Genomic DNA, 19,158 nt, shown 5'->3' with positions numbered 1-19,158 from the left:
GACGATCGCTGAGTGAACACACCAAGGTTGAGATCTGAGCTCCCTGGGAACACAGAAATTAATTGTCAGGCAGTCACCTGTTAGAAACATTTCTATGTAGATTTCAGTTCTGAGTTTAAGACTGTTTAATGCAGTGCATTACATACATATTCAATGATTATTGATATGAGAAAGCCAAACTCATAAAGCAGAATTCCTAATGTGGAGCTTCAATTTTTTTCTTAAAATGGCAAGGCTGTTGAAAAAGTGATGTAACATACAAAAGTTGAATGGAGTAAAAAAGAAAATTTGAGTGAGAAAGACAAAATTGGATCAAAAATATCTACTTCTCAGCAACTTATCTCAATCTGTGAAATAAATAAAGTAAATGAGACTAAAGAAAATTTTGTAGAAAAGTCTGAAATATTTGTTCTTATTTAGTTTACTTGGCTTGAAAACAAAATTAGGCCATCATAATTAAGACACATTCAAGTGAAATCACTTTCACTGAGTAAATGGATCGTTTCATAAAGCAGGCTGCCCAGAGAGCTGTGGGTGCCCCATCTCTGCAGGTGCTCAAGGCCAGGCTGGATGGACCTGGGGAGCCTGAGCTGGTGCATGACAACCCCCACGGCAGGGGGCTGGAACTGGGTAGGCTTTAAGGTGCCTTCTGCAGAATTGCAGAACTGCTTGTTACTGAATTTATCTGACTTGTGTTAAATTTAAGAAGTTTGGATTATCATGTTCTGCATTCTTCCACATCCTAAGCAGTTGACATGATACAATTTTTAAGTAATAACCAAAATGCTTGACTTCAAATGATGTTACTGCTTCTTAGTCCATGAGCTACAGTAACAATAATTAAACAGAAGTGTAAAATAACAGAAGTTCACATAGTGGGGAAAGAGGCTTGATAATGAGGAAAAACTGGGAAGCTTCATCAACTTCACATTTCTGCAGTTTGTTCCTTATACAGTGCAACACAGCTGTTCCTCTAATTTGAGAATACCATGAGACTATAACAGCAAAATGGATTGTGCCCTACATCAGAAAAGATCCAAGCTGAAAGACAGAAGTCATGTGTATCTTAAATATTTATTCAATTTTTAAGAATTTCAGAGCTGGCTAACAGAAGAATCATTTTGGGTTTTCAGTTGATAAGATGCATAAATAAGGAGACAGTCACAGCAGGAAAGGTAGATATTTTTCACAAATAATGCTCCTTTCATTAAATCCCTTCTGTGAAAGGATTTAATCACATTTAATGCATATATATACACACACACACACACATATATATAAACTACAGTTTCTCGCGAACAATGTGACTCTTAAACTTAGAAAGGACTAATAAATGGTACATTTCAAAATTTTCCATTTCAAGAAAAATGCCTTTTTTAATAGCACTTCTGTGCAATTTGAAGCTAATTCTACAATGTCCCTAGTTCCAAATGAGTTGATTTTTGATTTTCACATTTATTCACTGATAGATATAATGACACATGAATTGATTCTTGTCTCCTATGAACTGGTTCACTGCCATGCAACTACCGTGATGATATCAGATGAAGGACAATTTGTACTGTGTTTGATAGCATTAATCATAGAATGACTTGGGCTGGAAAGGACCTTAAAGACCATCTAATTCCACCTCCACTACCATGGGCAGGTTGCCAACCCCCAGAACAGGCTGCCAAGGGCCCCATCCAAATCTGGCTTTGAAGTTATGGATGCCCTTCAGGGATGGGGCATCCATAACTTCTCTGGGCAGCCTGTGCCAGTGCCTCACCTTCTGTGTGAAAAATTTTCTCCAAACATCTAATGTAAATCTTGTCCACCACGTTTCCATGATAGCAATCAGGTCATACTTTCCTAATAGTGATTAGCTATGCTAATAGCCATGATTTCTAACTCCTCTTGTTTATTTCCCAGGCTTTATTTCCTGACTGACATTGTAGCAAAATGGGGAACAGACTGACCAGCCTTGGGCAACCTCTCCTGCACGGATGGACTTTCGCTGGCATCCACATACCCCTGTCCCATACCTGGGAAGGTGGGACAGGCTGAGGGGCAGTCCACTTCTGCCCCAAACAGGGACTTGTTTCCATCCCTCGCTGCCTCTAAGGTCACCCCTTCCCACTTGACTGTGAGAGAGCAGATGATCCCCCACTGCTTGAGGAGCATCTCCCCTGCACCCTTCCTGTAGGGAAGGCAAAGCACGACTGCACCAATCAATCCCCCTCTTACAATGCCGGATGTTCCTCAACCTTTCTGCTTCCTCCTTACCACCAGGCTAAGCAGATCATCCAGCTGCTCACACCGCATACAGGCGTTATCGCTGCTGCCCTCCTGTAGCAGTGACTGGGCCAGGCATCCGCCGCAGCCTGACACCTGAACTGCGGCATGAACGTTCAAGCTTTCAGTCTGAGTCCCAATGTGAACTGCGGCATGAACGTTCAAGCTTTCAGTCTGAGTCCCAATGTCCCTTTTAGCAGCAGCTCCCCACCGTGCGCTGACCGTGGTTGCACCTCAGCGTGTCGAGAAAGCAATGACCTAAACGACTTGTTAAGTGCTAAACCCTATATGGCAAGGTGTCATGAGGCTCTGCTACTATGCTGATCCACTCGGGGTTTGCCCTGAAATGGCGGCTGCAGGCACTTTCAGTACTGCCGCCGACGCTCCTCGTTCACATTTAACGTCAAACCCACATCTAGCGTCACACTAAATGAACCTGCTTTTACTAATGAAAACTTGCCAGGTAGCTCCGAGGCGTGCAGAAAAGCAGTGCCTCTGGCAGCAGGCCGAGAGGTAGATGTCGTCCTCCCAGCCCGCCGGAGCCGTGCTCTGACGGCAGTGCGGTGCCGGCCTAGCGCCACCGTCAGGGCCAGGGGCGAGTCCTGGCCGCTGCTGCTGGCCTTCCTCTTCGGGGGGCGCCGGGGACCCCACACGAGTGGTCCCTGCCTTGGGCGGAGGGACCCGCTGCCGCCGCCTGCCCTGGCTCGGTGCTGGGCCCTGCGGGGCTGGTGTAGTGGCCTGGGCCCGAGGCTCAGGATTGAAGGTTTTGTGGCGGGGGCTGGCTGCAGGGCTGTCCTCTTGCCCTCCTGCAGCACGGCAGTCCCGGTGTTCCAGTTGTTGGCAGATCATGGGGCAGTACAGGGCTGCGGCGGTGCTGATGAGCCTCCTTACAAAGGGCACCATGTCAGTGTTGGTGAACAACTGCAGCTCCTGCACCAAGGCCACCTGGTTGAGCCCAAACAGACAGAGGGATCCCACGATGTTCCACTGTGAGACCGGCACTTGGCACCACTCATTGCCAAACATCCTCTCAATCTCCTCCTGCAGTCTCTCAAGCAGGGGTTTGAGTTCTTTGGGGTGTCCATCGAAAAAGGCAGCCCAGACCTGGGCTGGGAAGTTGTGCTCAGGTGGGATGAGCACTAGCTCTGCAGGCCTCTGCTTGTCCTGCAGGCCATAATCTGAGTGTCCTGCAGGCTGTGGGATAGCACACTCAAGGTAATCGTTGTCCGACCTCACCGAGTATCGGATGGTGATGATTTTGCGCCCGCATATGGCACAACTCAGCTTCTTTGCAGAAAGCACAGCCGTAGCTAAGCTTGTGGAAGCAGGAGGTCACGTAGGCAACATCCTCCCGTCTTCGCCCACAGATGGGGCAAGTCCAGTTGGATGCCACGTCCATGACTCCGGGCTGTGTGGTGGGCTGGAGAGAGCTGAGGTCGGGAAGCTGCTACCGTACAAGTGCTGCAGCGGGCAGAAGGCATTACAAACTGCAAAAGAGTGAGAGAGGCGATGATCACTCACTGCCTCAGGGTCAGGCAGCAGTGATGCCCTGGTCCGTCAGCAGCAAACCCGCCTGTTCCCTGTTCCGCACCAGCCACCGCAGGGGCCATGTCCTGCACCTCTCACCTCTGCTGCTGCAAGTGCACCTTGTATGGCCCCAGCTGCCTGAGGCAGGCAGGGCTGGGGGAAACACTGGTGATACTGTGGGATGGGCATCAAGAACTGCTGCCAGCAGCCCCATAGCACAAACTAATCAACTCGCTCAGTGCTCCAAGTCTTGCAGCTATGCTCAACTGGAGTCCAGGCACAAGTGCACGCTGGCCTCTGCTGTGCCTGAATCTGGTCAGTGAGGGCTAGGGAGATCACAGTCATCTCTTGCTGATGTCACTACTCCTTGGTCGGTGACCTCACGGTCCGTGTTGGCATGTATTGAGGCACCAGCCTGGATCGCCATCACCCTCCGTCTGAGGTCCTTGGTTTTGTTCAGCCCAGAAGAGAGGAGCTGAGGCTGCAGCTCCTCACAGGGAGCGTAGGGGCAGCACTGAGCTCTGCTCTCCGTGAGAGCGGCGACAGGGTCCAAGGAAATGGCATGCGGCTGTGTCAGGGGAGGTTCAGGTTGGGGGTTAGGGACAGTTTCTACTCCTGAGGGCAGTATGTATTGAACAGGCTGCCCTGGGCAGTGGGCATGGTCCCAAGTGCTGGAATTCAAGGTGTGTCAAAAATCAGAAAGGAGAGTGCTGTAATTTATTTCCATAATACTGGTGAAAGGAGATAGATATTGAACTAGAACGTTCTTCATAGCTTGAAATATGCTATACATTCTTAAGCAGATGAATATTACCTTCTTTAAGAACAAGCTCTCCAAAAGTAAACAAACATGATGCCAAGCTGTATCTGGGGGAAAAAAAACAAAACAAAACAAAACCATGCAGTAAAGATTTCAACCTTATCAGACCTTGTCAATAGAATTCCCAGATTTACACATGATTTAAGGGAAATTGTACAAGCTGCTGTGCACTTATATACCATTCCACTGAAATAGTGACTGCTCTAACTCCAGCAGGAAAAGAACTGATTTATTTAATTCATTTACTGAGTGTCTTTCTCTAAGGTTGGAGCATGTATCCTTAGTTTATTTAAGTTCCCCCGAAGGTTAGATGGACGTCTGCACTGCTTTGTACTGTTTATGTGCCTGCATTTTAGGCAACCTGTAATTCAATGATTCTTGGCATATACAGCCCTGATTTGTCTGAGGGAGGACAGAGTTGCATCATAAATGCAGAACCAAGTGTAAAAACAAGTGGTGTTAGCTAGGACTGAAACTTGTGTGTTCCCTCCTGATATATGTGTGTCTGTATCTCTGAGATTGGATTGGTATCCAGATTTGCATTTTTATGACTAGCAGGCTTTCACTTGCTATCTCGTGTACTCTGCTCCTGGCAGATTTTGCAGACCTCAGGCTTTGACAGACAAGCATGAGAAGGTGTGAGGCCAGTTACTGTCTGTTGTTGCTTCACATTGGAGTATGGCTTTCTGATCCTTCAGGATATCAGTTCTTCAGTGTAAACAAATAGAAACAATGGTGACCAATGCAGGGATCACTCAGTAGTTCATTTCAATTATTCCTTTGATTTTCAGATCTTATTTACATTATGCTTTTTTTTTTTTTTTCTCTAAGAAAAATGCTTGCTCTCATAATTATAAAAAAGCTTTCTTTCAAGGAAAAGATTGCTATATTTTCTCTTCCCTCATATTTCTTTTACAGTTAAAACATTGAACACTGCAATCTCTGCAAGAAACACAGAGAGGAATTGGTTTGCTACATTCCTCCCTTGCTATTCTTCCAGACTTTTTTGTTGACCTTGTGTCAACAAAGACTTCAATCTTGTAAATGGGAGTATCAGTATCATGTGAAATGAGCAAAGATTTCAGAGACTTGAGCAGCTGCTTAAATGTTCTAATAAACTGAAGGAGAAATGCTTCTAAAATTAAATTGTCTTGGGAAGAGGCGTGGATGGGAAGGAGCTGCTAGCTTTTGGACAGCACTGAAAATGGAAAACTTAAACTTCATAAACATGTTGTAATAAAAAACTCACAGCTTTTGGGAAATTGTTCTTAATCTGAATTTCTGAAAGATGTGTCTGACTTTTAAACCAACTCTTGTTTCTTGTCAAGGGCTAGGCAGAACTGTGTTTTATTAATTCAGGATTCTTTCTTTTACTATAGAAAAACAAGTATGTATATTTACAAATTTCCAAATAATCCCATCTTTTGAAAGCATATGGAAAAATCTTTATCTGAAGTTAGGGTAATTGTTAGAAGGTTAGAAAACCTTACTGGGTAACAGAGGTGATGACAGGCATCATCGGGAAGGCATAAATAACATTTCATGGGAGATGAAGGGGAACAAGGATTCTAGTGTTCTGCTTTACCATCTGAGAAAATGGCCTAATGAGGAACAAACATCTCACTATTTCGCAGTACTGACTAGTGCGATTCTGAAAGGAATAGCATGGATTTATTCTCTAAACCAGATAGCAGGCCCAGCTCCTCCAACTGGTACTTTAGAATACAGTCGGAAGAACACCAGAATCTTTCCTTGTGCTAGTCTGAAAACTCAAACAGTTCAAAAGTGATTATAATAGTGTTTGGATGGTGCCAATGAAGAGGAGGAGCTGACGCCACTGTCTTGCAGAAATGTCTGCAATGGTACATGAGATGCAAGATATTTCAAGAGTTGGGAGTATAACAGAATTGAATATGGAGGTTGTACTTAAGAAAACACAAGGGTGTTGTGACCAGCTAGTTCATTATGTAGTTCAGCGTACTGACAGCACACCCTTCTTTTGCTTGTGAGATGCTCCTAGGGACTGTGACTCTTGAGGTAGACAGCTGCTATTAACTGCTTTTCTGAAATTTAGAGAAAAAATACAGTCTTTTCCTACTGTAATACTTGACTGGCAATAACAGTAATTATTAATAATTAAAAATGAATGAATCCCAAAGTATTTAACATCAAGCATTAGTATTCTAAAATGTTTGTATGTGCATTGAGTTTTTAGACTGAACACATTACATCTCCTTAAGGAAAAGATGTATATTTTCCAGAATATGAGGATCTAAAGATTAAGATATTGCACGTCTCATGCTGTTATTGGATAATGGGAAATGCAACATGCTACACCCTGGAACACATATCAGAAGGAACTGTTTCATGGGATACAGCCTCATATGTGCATTTAAAACTGTACACACAGAAAACTCGCACACAGAAAAATCTAACCCCACACCAAATGAACTTACTTTAGGTAATGAAAACTTACTTCCAAGGTATATTGTGAAGTAGTGCCCTTGGCTTACATGTAGAGTAGGGGAATCATACATATCACAATGTACCTCTTTTATTATGGCTCTTATTTCAATGTAAAATGTTTTTCTTCAGCTGCACTCATACCGCTTCTTCATTCTGCCCTTTGTTCCATCTGAACTTCAGTAGCTCCTGTAAGTAAACTGTGGCTGGCTGATTTTAGTATTGGTCAAGGATGATTAACTTCTTCACTTGTTTTTGATCTTCAACAGTTTTCCAAGATTAATTACCAGAGATGGTTATTAGCTAGTTTATTAAAACAACTAAGTCTTTGCGGAGAACAAACAGCTTTTTATTTTACACAGCAGAGTTGTAGATTAAGGAACTCCAAATCAGTTGGCAATTCTGCCACAGTCTCAAGTTAACATGAAGTAGTTAAAAAAATAAAATAACAAAACACATAGTGTATACAACTTAATGCCCAACTCTAAGGATTCTTTGATTCTATGATTCTATGTTCCTTCTGGAAAGACTGGTTGGCTTACAGCAGTAAACCTTTTCTTTTGCCCTTTTATCTCATATAGACTAATTTAGTTTAGTGAATTCCATTCTGAGCAGTAGTGTATACTACCAGCTGCGCAGATAACACCTGACTTCAGAAGGGCTGACGTCCACCATTCTCAAGGCTTACTGGTGCATAATGCATGTTTCTGCTCCCTAGCCTACAACTCCAGTCTGATGCTTTCACCTGCTCCTGTTTCCTTCCTGCCCATTTTGTTTAGCTCCAGCACCTGCCCCCTCTGTTGTGGTCTGAGTGGGCTCTGGAAAGCTTTAGTAGGTCTTCTTTTGGAAGATCTCTTGGTAGTACTGGCAAGATCCCACAAGATTCTCTTTTGGGCTACTGGTTTCAGGCAGTCTGGCAATTTTAGATTAATTCTGCTTTGGCCATAGACCTCCTCAGGAAGTGGACAACTACTGTCATCAGGGAAGGACATCAGGATTAAAACAAATAGGGAGCTTCGTTTTTGCATCAAGTTGCAGCTGTGCTATGAGAACATGCTCACACAAGTATACTTTGTTGCTACACCATAGTTTACAGTTTGTAGTAGCAGTGAGCTTACTAGGTATGCAAAGTTTAACACAATTTTTATATATTTTAGTCCTCCTTTTGGGTGGACTTAATTTTCAAAAGGCACAAGGCAAGAAATAGTCCACTTCAGATCGCATAAAATGGTTGGCTATCCAAAACTTAAGAAATGAGCAATAGAAAGATAAAACGAAGATTTAAATAAGTTCATCCCATAAACTCTTCCTAGTCAGTATGTAAGACAAGACAGTGTTATGCTATTTACACAGTATATTCTGGAGTTTCAAAGGTGAAACTTCAAGGACAGTTAGCTCTGATTGGTTTGCTGCTTGTTTTATGTGTATATATTGATCTTTGTATATACACACATGTATGCATTAGTTAAAACTGACATTAATTAAAATTGGAATTATGACTTTGGTTTCAAGAAGTAGAATACACCTTAAATTATTCAAACTACCCAATAAATAAATAAATACAGGTAAATTAGCCTGTATTGGTGAAGTTCCTCCTCTCCAGTCCTAACTTCCTCTTGTTTATTGCTTTTAGATATACCATCCTCTAAAAAACATAGACAAAAAAAGCTATCCTGGTTTTGTTTCACAGTCCTCCTGAAGGAGTCACTGTAAATAGGCAATATACAGCCTATCAATGCTGTTTTGTTTTCAAGCATTATACATTGAAAGAGTTTCTACATCTCTTATCCATAATACTTCTCTGATCATAACAAAGGCACTTTTGTTTCCTGTTGCAGAGCATATAGTTAAAATAAATGCTTTTGTTTGAAAGGCTTTTTGAAATTATTTCCTTACAGAAAGGATTAGGGCTTGGAAATAATTCAGTCAGACATCATGTATACATCATATGTTTCTGTTTTACGTCAATCTTATCCAGATGCAGTATTCAAACGTACTGAGTAGTTTTCATCAGCTAATGTTCTGAAATGCTGAAGCTTAAAAACTTGCAAACAAACAAAAAAGTTTTCTCAGTAAGAGGACTGCCACATCTGTTTCCTCTTTAGTTGAGAAAAAAAATAGATTCAACAAGATATCTCTCTTAGGATTTAAAAATGGAGCACATGACAGTGTGGAAATTAGACTAACTCAGATGTACATTCACTCACACAGCATGCCAAGTTAGAAGGGACCCACAAGGATCATTGAGTCCAACTCTTGGCTCCACACAAGATCACCCAAAAATCAGATAATATGTCTGAGAATCCTGTCCAAACACTCCTTGAACTCTGGCAGCTGGGGGCCTTGACCATTGCTCTGGGAAGCCTGTTCCATGCCCACTGTCCTCTGGAACCTTTTCCTAACCCCCACCTGACCCTCTCCTGATGCAGCTCCATGTCGTTCCCTTGGGCCATTTTGCTGACACAGAGAGCAGAGCTCAGCACTGCCCTTCTAAGGAAGCTGTGGGCTGCCAAAGTGAAGGGAAAGAGAAAGGGAAAGGGAAAAACAGGCGAAAGGAAAAGGAAACTGTACATTGCCCAGTTGCCTTCATAAAGGTGAAACTTATAATGCTTACTGGAATTAATCCATGTTTATTTATACTTGCAGCCTGTTGGTTGTAAGGTACCACTGTATACCCAGAAGGCACAGAGCTACTGTTCTCATGTGCTTGTCCTGCCACAACAGAGTATGCTCTTGCAGCTCTGTACTCATACAGAATACAGCAATAGAGTATACAGCAGTCTGTCTCTAATAATAACTGATGCATCCCTAAAGGAACTAGTTTTTACAGAAATCAGCATTTATAAGGAGATCGCTTATTCCAATCAACTAAACTTTCTGCCATATCCACACATGAAAAGTTATTGTGATTTAACTTAGCAGGCAGTTAAACACTACACAGTTGTTTGCTCACTCCTCCCCTCCCAGTGGGACTCAGTAGAAAATTTTAAACAACCAAGTACAACTTGTGGGTTGAGATAAAAACTATTTACTAAGATAGAAAAGGAAAAGAGAATAATACTAGTAATGATAATAACATATTATGCATTCACAAAACAAGTAATTCCCAAAACAACTGTTCACCATCCCCAGACTGATGCCCAGCCAGACTCCAAGCAGTGGCTGCCCTCCAGGCAACTCCTAGAAGTTTGTAAGGATTTTTTGCATAATGTTATATGGAATATCCTTTTGGCCAGTTTAAGTCAGCTGTCCTCGTTCTGTCCTCTCCCAGCTCCTTGCTCCCATTCAGCCCCCCTCACTGGAAAAACAGTAAAAGATGTTGAAATGTCCTTGGTTCTCTACTAAAACATTGGAGTGTTACCATGTTGTTTTTCTCCTAAAGCTAAAACATAACATCTTACCAGACACTATGAAGAGGAAAAAAAACCTCTGTCCCAGCTAAAACTTATTTAAGTTATAAAGACAATGACTAGTTTGAACCAGACTATATGATAATAGATGTGTATAAGTAATAGTGTGTCTGAGCTTAGCAGAAGTGGATAAGTAGTTACATGGGCTATTGCCAGCCATAGCTGACAGGAATGAGTGTGGATGTGTCAAGGAACGAAAGGCCCCAACTGAAGAATGATCCTGGGATGGAATAAAGTATTCTGGCAGTTTTAAGGAAACTGATATTTGTGGTAGTAGCAGCAAATATCTTGTTTTGTAGAGAGAGCTGACCTTGGTAGTTTATCTTGTTTTTGCAAAGACTTGTTTTGCAAGCAGGTGTTCCACTTGGTCTCTGTGTCATGTGTTGGCAGCGCAGGTACAGTGTGCAAGTGAGAAAAACCCTACAGACCCTGGGGAGAATAAAAGCAGGAAAGAGGCTGTGGCTGGGGGGGAGAGGAAAAGTGCATCTTGAAGCAGGGGATGCCCTGCTAGTACTGCCTGTCAAATCCACTTCAAGCATGTTCCTTCTCTCTCCTTTTGACGGTTTGCCATCTCTCAAGGGTCTGTAAGTAATAGTGCACTTGCTTAGGAAGTTTCTGCTTCCCACTTATGGGGATAATTTAAAATAGATGCCTGTGTGTGTATGAATGTATGTTGAATAAAACCCATAACCCTCTGTGCTGCTCTGAGTGCATTTGCTTGCCTGTGCTTCTGAGACATCCTGTCTCTCAGATCCAAGCGTACCCTGAAACAGTGGAGTAAGAAAGATAGCTATAAAACAGGTGTAACAACATATTACCATTTGAAAGAGAAAATACATTATTAGTATTGAAGGTTGATGTGACCTTAAACTATGTGAGAGTTAGCCATTTTGAAGTGTTTTTTGTTGTTGTTCTCCTGTAGATAATCTTTGCTGTTTTTTGAATCAGAAATTTAACATTGGTTCATGAATTTCCATAACAAATGGAACCTACCTTCTTTAGTCTGAACAAACTAAAGATATTCTTATTACAGCTTCTTGGAACACATTCTTATTTTCTGCAGTCTTATTTTCCCTTTGTTCTTCAGCGAGTTGGTCTTATTCATCTTCCTACAACTCCCTCTGAATCTAGGTTCTGGAGTATCTCTCTTCTAATTCATCAAGCGCGACACTGTCAAAGGATTACTATTTGAACTTTATTTTTTAAAGCCTTCAAAATTGCAAATGCACTCTTTCCAACCACCATTTGTTGTATTATTAGTTATCAAGCCCCAAGCAGTGAGAATGTATTCAAAGGCATGTTGAAGCTCTTCCAAAAATTCAGGCATTGATGATTTGTGTGGTTTGTCAATCACTTTAAGTAAACACATCAGTGTTTGTTGTAAATAAATCAACCTAAAATTAGCAATTACTCCTTGGTCTAGCAATTGCAAAAATGAGGTAGTGTTTGGCAAAAATAAGTAAAATGTTTGGATGCAGATCACAAAGACGAGATAGATGCTTTGGTGCATTAATGAGAATCAGCAAGGCTTTGAACATCCAGCTACTTGTAGAGCAACACTGCCTAGTAGCATAGCTAAAGCATTTCATTTTGCTCAAATGCTAGTGAACAAAAGCGCGTAAGCTTTTGCTTCTCAACACCTTTGAATTTTATAAATGTTATATTAATAATGAACTGCACTCAAAGTTACCAGCTGATTCACTGCATACCATTAAAGGCCATAATGGCCATAGAGGTGTAGTATTGAAGTTCAAAGCTCTGAAGTGGCAAAGGTTCTTGATGGCACGTTTCCAAAAGTCCTGTAGCATTCATAGGAGTTGCTTGTTGTGGTCTGCAGCCTTTGACCCTATCTTTCAAATAATCAGGTGTAGTGGAAATGCAAAGTCATGGCTTGAACCAGTGATTGAGCACATGGTGGGAAGGCAGGGCCAGTCCAGGGGAGCTCAGCTGCATGCAGGGTGCCTGAATGACCGGGAGGGGTTGAGCCAGAATCTCTCCCTTCCCAGACCTCAGTTAAGGATTGGCAGTGGAGGAAAGGGTGTTTTGCTGTAGATTATTGTATACTTGAGGCCTTCTGAGAATCAGTAAATCCTTTCCTTTGTTTCTGTGTTTGTAGCTACTGTATTTGAGCTTACCTTTGCTTGCTACAACCTAGGACTTAGCAACTACGCTATCGTTGCTGTGCTTTTATTGCATTACGTCAGAAAAAGTAGAAGGTGCCCATGTAACTGGTGCTTCTTGACTGTGCTGTGAATGCTGTTATGAGAGGATGTCAACGGTTTACGGGCTGGTTCGGCCCGGTTCCGTGACTAGAAGGGCGGAGGGATCCGCGGATCCGCGCCCCCGGAAAAAAAAGAAAATAAGGGACCCCGAAATAATTGAAAACAGTGGCAACAATCTGAGGTAAAACAAAGTAATTTACTAAATATGGTATCAACAGAATTTTATAAGGAGAGAGAATGTGAAATTGATGGTGGATGGCCTTACCACAACGCTGAGATGAGAAGCGCAGGCAGAGAAGCGCAGGCGAGAAGCGCAGGCAGAGAAGCGCAAGCGAAGCAGCGCAGGCAGAGAAGCGCAAGCGAAGCAGCGCAGGCAGAGAAGAGAGCATCAGGTGACCTTGCCGGGAGTTATATCTCCTCGCTGACCGCAAAGCCCCCTGGGGAAACGTAGCTGCTCTTCTCCGCTGGACAGGCACCCGGAACTTGAGCATCAGCAGTCAAACCCCCAGTACATTGCATGATGTTATGATGTGGAATACCGATAATGAAAAATCATGAAACCATGACATTCCACCCCTTATTCCACATCACTACATCATGCTTAATATAGACAAACAAAATATAAACACACGCACTAGGAATTACTGACTGCACTCCCTCAACATCAAGTTCCCTTGCGGTACACATTGAACATCCCCGTTTTCCTGCATCACCCACCAAGTGGACCCAGGTCCCTGGGCAAAAACAGTTCCACGAAGAGGTTTGTCCTTCTCAGAGGCTGGAATAACCCAAACTGCCTTTCCCAACATATTCTTCACATGTACAACAGGGACTTTATCTCCCTCTACGGTATGTAGGGAGCTGGACTGGGTTGGACCACCACGATTGATAGATCCTCTGGTATTGACTAACCAGGTGGCTTCTGCCAAATGCTTCTCCCAGTGCTTAAATGTACCGCCTCCCATTGCTTTCAGCATAGTTTTTAACAACCCATTGTATCGTTCAATCTTACCTGAGGCCGGTGCATGGTAGGGAATATGGTAAATCCACTCAATACCATGACCTTTAGCCCAGGTACCTACAAGAGAATTTTTAAAATGAGTCCCATTATCTGACTCAATTCTTTCTGGGGTACCATGTCGCCACAGGACTTGTGTCTCAAGACCTAGTATGGTATTTCGGGCGGTAGCGTGGGGTACTGCATAGGTTTCAAGCCACCCAGTTGTTGCCTCCACCATGGTGAGCACATAACGCTTACCATTACGAGATCGTGGCAAGGTGATATAATCAACCTGCCATGCCTCCCCATATTTGTACTTTTGCCATCGCCCTTCCTCCCAGAGAGGTTTCATTCTCTTGGCTTGTTTAATTGTGGCACACGTGTCACAGTCGTGAATGATTTGCGCAATAGCATCCATAGTTAAATCCACCCCTCGGTCTCTAGCCCACTTATATGTCGCATCTCTCCCTTGATGGCCTGAGGTCTCATGGGCCCATCGGGCTAGAAATAATTCACCCTTGTTCTGCCAGTCCAGATCTATTTGGGCCACCTCAATTCTGGCAGCTCTGTCTACCTGATGGTTATTTTGCTGCTCTTCAGTAGCCCTATTCTTGGGCACATGGGCATCTACGTGACGCACCTTTATAACCATATTCTTTATTCGGGCAGCAATATCTTTCCACAGGTCAGCAGCCCAAATAGGTTTACCCTTTCTTTGCCAGTTGTTTTGCTCCCACTGCTGTAACCACCCCCATAGAGCATTTGCCACCATCCACGAGTCAGTGTAAACATAAAGCATTGGCCACCTCTCCCGTTCAGCAACATCCAAGGCCAGTTGGACAGCCTTTACCTCTGCAAATTGGCTCGATTCTCCTTTTCCTTCAGTGGCCTCTGCAACTTGTCGTGTGGGGCTCCACACAGCGGCTTTCCATCTGCGGTGTTTCCCCACAATACAACACGATCCATCTGTGAATAGGGCGTATGTCTTCTCATTTTCGGGTAGTTCATTATATGGTGGGGCCTCTTTAGCACGTGATATATCTTCTGCTGGCGGTGTTCCAAACTTTTTGCCTTCAGGCCAGTCCATGATCACCTCTAGGATTCCTGGACGGTTGAGATTCCCCATCCGCGCTCGCTGCGTAATCAGCGCAATCCACTTACTCCAAGTGGCATCAGTAGCATGATGGGTGGAGGGACCCTTTCCCTTGAACATCCAGTTCAGCACTGGCAGTCGAGGTGCCAGAAGGAGCTGTGTTTCTGTACCGATTACTTCGGAAGCAGCCCGAACCCCCTCATACGCGGCTAAGATCTCCTTCTCAGTTGGAGTGTAGCACTCTTCAGACCCTCTGTATGCCCGACTCCAGAATCCCAGGGGTCGGCCTCGGGTCTCTCCTGAGGCTCTTTGCCACAAACTCCAAGTGGGACCTTTCTCTCCAGCAGCAGTGTAGAGGATGTTCTTCGCATCCTGTTCCATCCGTACTGGCCCCAGGGCCACGGCACGGGCTATCTCTTGTTTAATCTGCTCAAAAGCCTGCTGCTGCTCAGGACCCCACATAAAATCATTCTTCTTCCGTGTCACCTGATAAAGGGGGCTTACAATGAGGCTGTAGTTTGGAACATGCATTCTCCAAAAACCCACTACACCCAGGAACGATTGTGTCTCTTTCTTATTAGTGGGTGGAGACATGGCACTGATTTTGTTGATCACATCTGTTGGGATGTGACGACGGCCATCTTGCCACTTTATACCTAGGAACTGAATTTCCTGGGCAGGCCCTTTCACTTTGCTTCGCTTAATAGCGAAACCAGCACGCAGAAGGATCTGGATTATTTGCTCTCCTTTCTCAAAAACTTCCTTTGCTGTGTTGCCCCACACGATGATGTCATCAATATACTGTAAGTGCTCAGGAGCACCTCCCTGTTCCAGTGCAGCTTGGATCAACCCATGGCAAATGGTTGGGCTATGTTTCCACCCCTGGGGCAAACGATTCCAGGTATACTGAATGCCCCTCCAGGTGAAAGCAAACTGTGGCCTAGATTCTTTGGTCAAAGGAATGGAGAAAAAGGCGTTAGCAATATCAATGGTGGCGTACCATTTGGCTGCCTTTGACTCCAATTCATATTGGAGTTCTAACATATCTGGCACAGCAGCACTCAATGGGGGTGTGACTTCATTCAGGCCACGGTAGTCCACCGTCAGCCTCCATTCTCCACTGGCTTTACGCACTGGCCATATGGGGCTGTTAAAAGGTGAGTGAGTCTTGCTAATCACTCCCTGATTCTCTAGTTGGTGAATCAGCTTCTGAATGGGGAGCAAGGAATCCCTGTTGGTGCGGTACTGCCGTCTGTGCACCGTTTTTGTAGCAATCGGTACTTGTTGCTCTTTCACTCGTAGCAACCCCACGGCAGATGGATCTTCTGACAGGCCAGGCAAAATAGACAACTGCTTAACACCTTCTGTGTCTACAGCAGCTATTCCAAAGGCCCATCGATACCCTTTGGGATCCTTAAAATATCCCCTTCTGAGGTAATCAATACCAAGTATGCATGGAGCCCCTGGGCCAGTCACAATAGGGTGCTTTTGCCAGTCTTTACCAGTGAGGCTGATTTCGGCCTCCAACATAGTTAGCTCTTGGGAACCTCCAGTCACCCCATGAATATAAATTGATTTTGTCCCTTGGTGACTCGAGGGCATTAGAGTGCACTGTGCACCAGTATCCACCAGGGCCTTATATTTTCGTGATTCTGATGTGCCAGGCCATCTAATCCACACAGTCCAATAAACTCTATTATCCCTTTCCCCCCCCTGGCTGGGGGCAGGGCCCCTCTATTTGTTACCTTCATTGTCTGCAGCAACTGGAGCAATCACCTTTTTGGAGAAGTTCACCTTGGTGGTTGATTTGTCTTGTAACTCTCTTACCCGTGCTTGAAGTACAGGAGTAGGTTGTTTATGCCACTCCTTCATATCTTCTCCATGGTCACGTAGGTAATGCCACAAGGCAAAACGTGATGTGGTCTTACTGTTGTCACTTGCTCGAGCAGGAGAACGTCTTCTTTTGATGGCTGAGACATTAGATGCCACCGGCTGGGAGGAAATCAAGTTGATGAGCCCCTCCAATAGGCTGTTTTGGGAATTCTGGTCCCCATTTGATGTATCCGTTACCTCCACGGATTTATCAGCTTCAGGCACGGTTGATAGTTTGTCTATTATATCTTCTTGTTTGTTTTCCATTCTGTCCAGCTTTTCAGCTACCTTTGTAATGGCTGAAACACAAGCTCGCAGAGGGCTTAAATGTAACTCAAAGTCTTGAAGTTTATTAACCAATTCACTTATAAGGGGTCTTCTTTCCCCTCTGCCATACATTGCTGCAAATGTGCTGGCGTACCTTTCTGGTGCGGTCTTTGTGAATGTACGCCACATGTTTGGTGTACACCTGACTCTCTCGGGATCATGCTCTTGGTCTGGCTCGTCAGGAATGAAATCGGGGCTATGTAGCATTTCCACCACAGCATATTCTCTTAAATAACAGATGCCTTCTTCCATATCAGCCCATTTCTTTTTCTCAGGCATCAGATCATCTTTGAAGGGGTATCTTTCTTTTACAGCTAACAACATCCGCTTCCAGAGGGTAAAGGCCTGGTTCTGGCATGTACTAATACCTCTGTCAATGGCTGAGTCCCTGGCAATGCCACCCAGTTGGCGAGCTTCTCTACTATCCAGCCACACACTGTTGGCCCCATTGTCCCAACATCGAAGTAACCAAGTGGCAATAGGCTCATTTGGGTGACGTGAAAAGTCTTTTCTCAGACTTCGAATTTCATTCATTTTCAGAGATCGATCAACAATAGTAACGATATCTTGCTCACCTCTTACTCTTTCGGGACTTCTTGTTGCCCTCATTGGCGCCGGTGACCGTGGTCTTACTGAGGGCCCCTCCCCTGGACTTAGGGGTGCTTCTTGTGGATCTTGGAGCCACTCCTCTGGACCTCTCTCCTCTTCTTTCTTCTCTTCTAACTGAGTCGAGATTCGTTTCATTTTCCGTCCTCTTACAGGGGCAAGTGACATCAATTGTGGTGCTTCTTGTAGTTGATCAGGTTGGTCAGTTCCAATGCTCTCATCCTCCAGTTCAGCTCGGAGCCTGTCTCGTTCGATTATGAGAGTATCTAGCTCAGATTGGAGGGTGTCTTGTTGAGATTGAAGACTGTTGAGTTTGGATTGCAGGGAGTCTCTCTCAATTCGGAGGGCATCTCTCTCAGATTGGAGGCTGTTTCTCTCGACCAGGAGACTCTCTCGCTCATTTTGCACTGTTTCCCTGAGACTCTCCTTTTCAATTTCACAAACTCTCTCCCTCTCCAGGATAGTATTGAATAAGGCCCGGTAAGCATTAGCCAGGCCCCAAATAATTTGGGCCTCCTCAGATCTTCCCGAGCCGCGACATTCCTGTCTCAAATATCTGTTTAAATTTTCAGGGTCTTTCAGGTGTTCTGGAGTAAAGTTCCATGACACCGAAGATTTCCATCTCTCTAAAGTCTCCCCCAGGCCTCTCCACATTCCCTGCCACTCAGTATTTACTGGTTTTGGGGCAGACTTCCTCAAAATATAATAAATACTAATAATAAGTGAAATGGTGAGCAGTACATTCACGGAGATTAATAACGTGACCAGGTGAGCATTGAAAATCCGCATAAAGAATTCAAAGGAGAGGCTGGAAACCTGCTTAAGAATCCCCAACCCTGTAAAATTAGCAGCTCCCTCTGGAATGGTATGCCACATAATATGCAGATGCCACATAGTTATTTCCATCCATGTTTTCAATTGGCTATATATACCTATTGCTCCATAGAGCAAAGTGGTGAACTTAATTAAGGCCCAGTATGTTTTTAGCATTAAGAAAGAAGAGACAGTGGCATGCAGCCCCTTAAAAGGCAGTTTCAGTAGAGAAAGCATTTTTTTTTCTCTTTTTTTTTTTTCTTTTACAGAAACAAGATAGCAAGGCTCAAAGTTTACAAATATCCTAGAGTATTGGCCGTCCGCCTGGACTTTTCAAGGTCACGCTTTCAGACAGTACTGGTGAAACAGATAAACTTTCCCAATGAAGCTGTCTGAGAGCGGAGAGAGAGATTTGTTCAAAAAGCTAAAAAGCAACTGTTGCCCGCATTCTCCACCAAGAATGTCAACGGTTTACGGGCTGGTTCGGCCCGGTTCCGTGACTAGAAGGGCGGAGGGATCCGCGGATCCGCGCCCCCGGAAAAAAAAGAAAATAAGGGACCCCGAAATAATTGAAAACAGTGGCAACAATCTGAGGTAAAACAAAGTAATTTACTAAATATGGTATCAACAGAATTTTATAAGGAGAGAGAATGTGAAATTGATGGTGGATGGCCTTACCACAACGCTGAGATGAGAAGCGCAGGCAGAGAAGCGCAGGCGAGAAGCGCAGG

General features: G+C 44.1%; 1 protein-coding gene across 30 annotated transcripts in view; it reads left to right on the top strand.

Moving 5' to 3' along the window:
• The window catches only part of LOC116216434 (uncharacterized), a 393,379-nt gene that overhangs the window by 159,554 nt on the left and 214,667 nt on the right, over nt 1–19,158 (top strand). For 2 of the 30 annotated variants that reach the window (XM_085220390.1, XM_085220387.1), the window contains exon 5: nt 1,912–18,692. The exons of the other annotated variants lie outside the window; for them this stretch is intronic. The gene's annotated coding sequence lies outside the window, so the exon portion shown is untranslated. Of the gene's footprint in view, nt 1–1,911; nt 18,693–19,158 lie in introns of those variants that run through there. 30 annotated transcript variants of the gene reach the window in all.

This window comes from Meleagris gallopavo, chromosome 3 (genome assembly GCF_905368555.1).
Source record: "Meleagris gallopavo chromosome 3, MGAL_WU_HG_1.1, whole genome shotgun sequence".
Taxonomy (NCBI): domain Eukaryota; kingdom Metazoa; phylum Chordata; class Aves; order Galliformes; family Phasianidae; genus Meleagris; species Meleagris gallopavo.
Note: the sequence above shows the minus strand (reverse complement) of the source record. Positions and strands in the feature narration are given on the sequence as shown.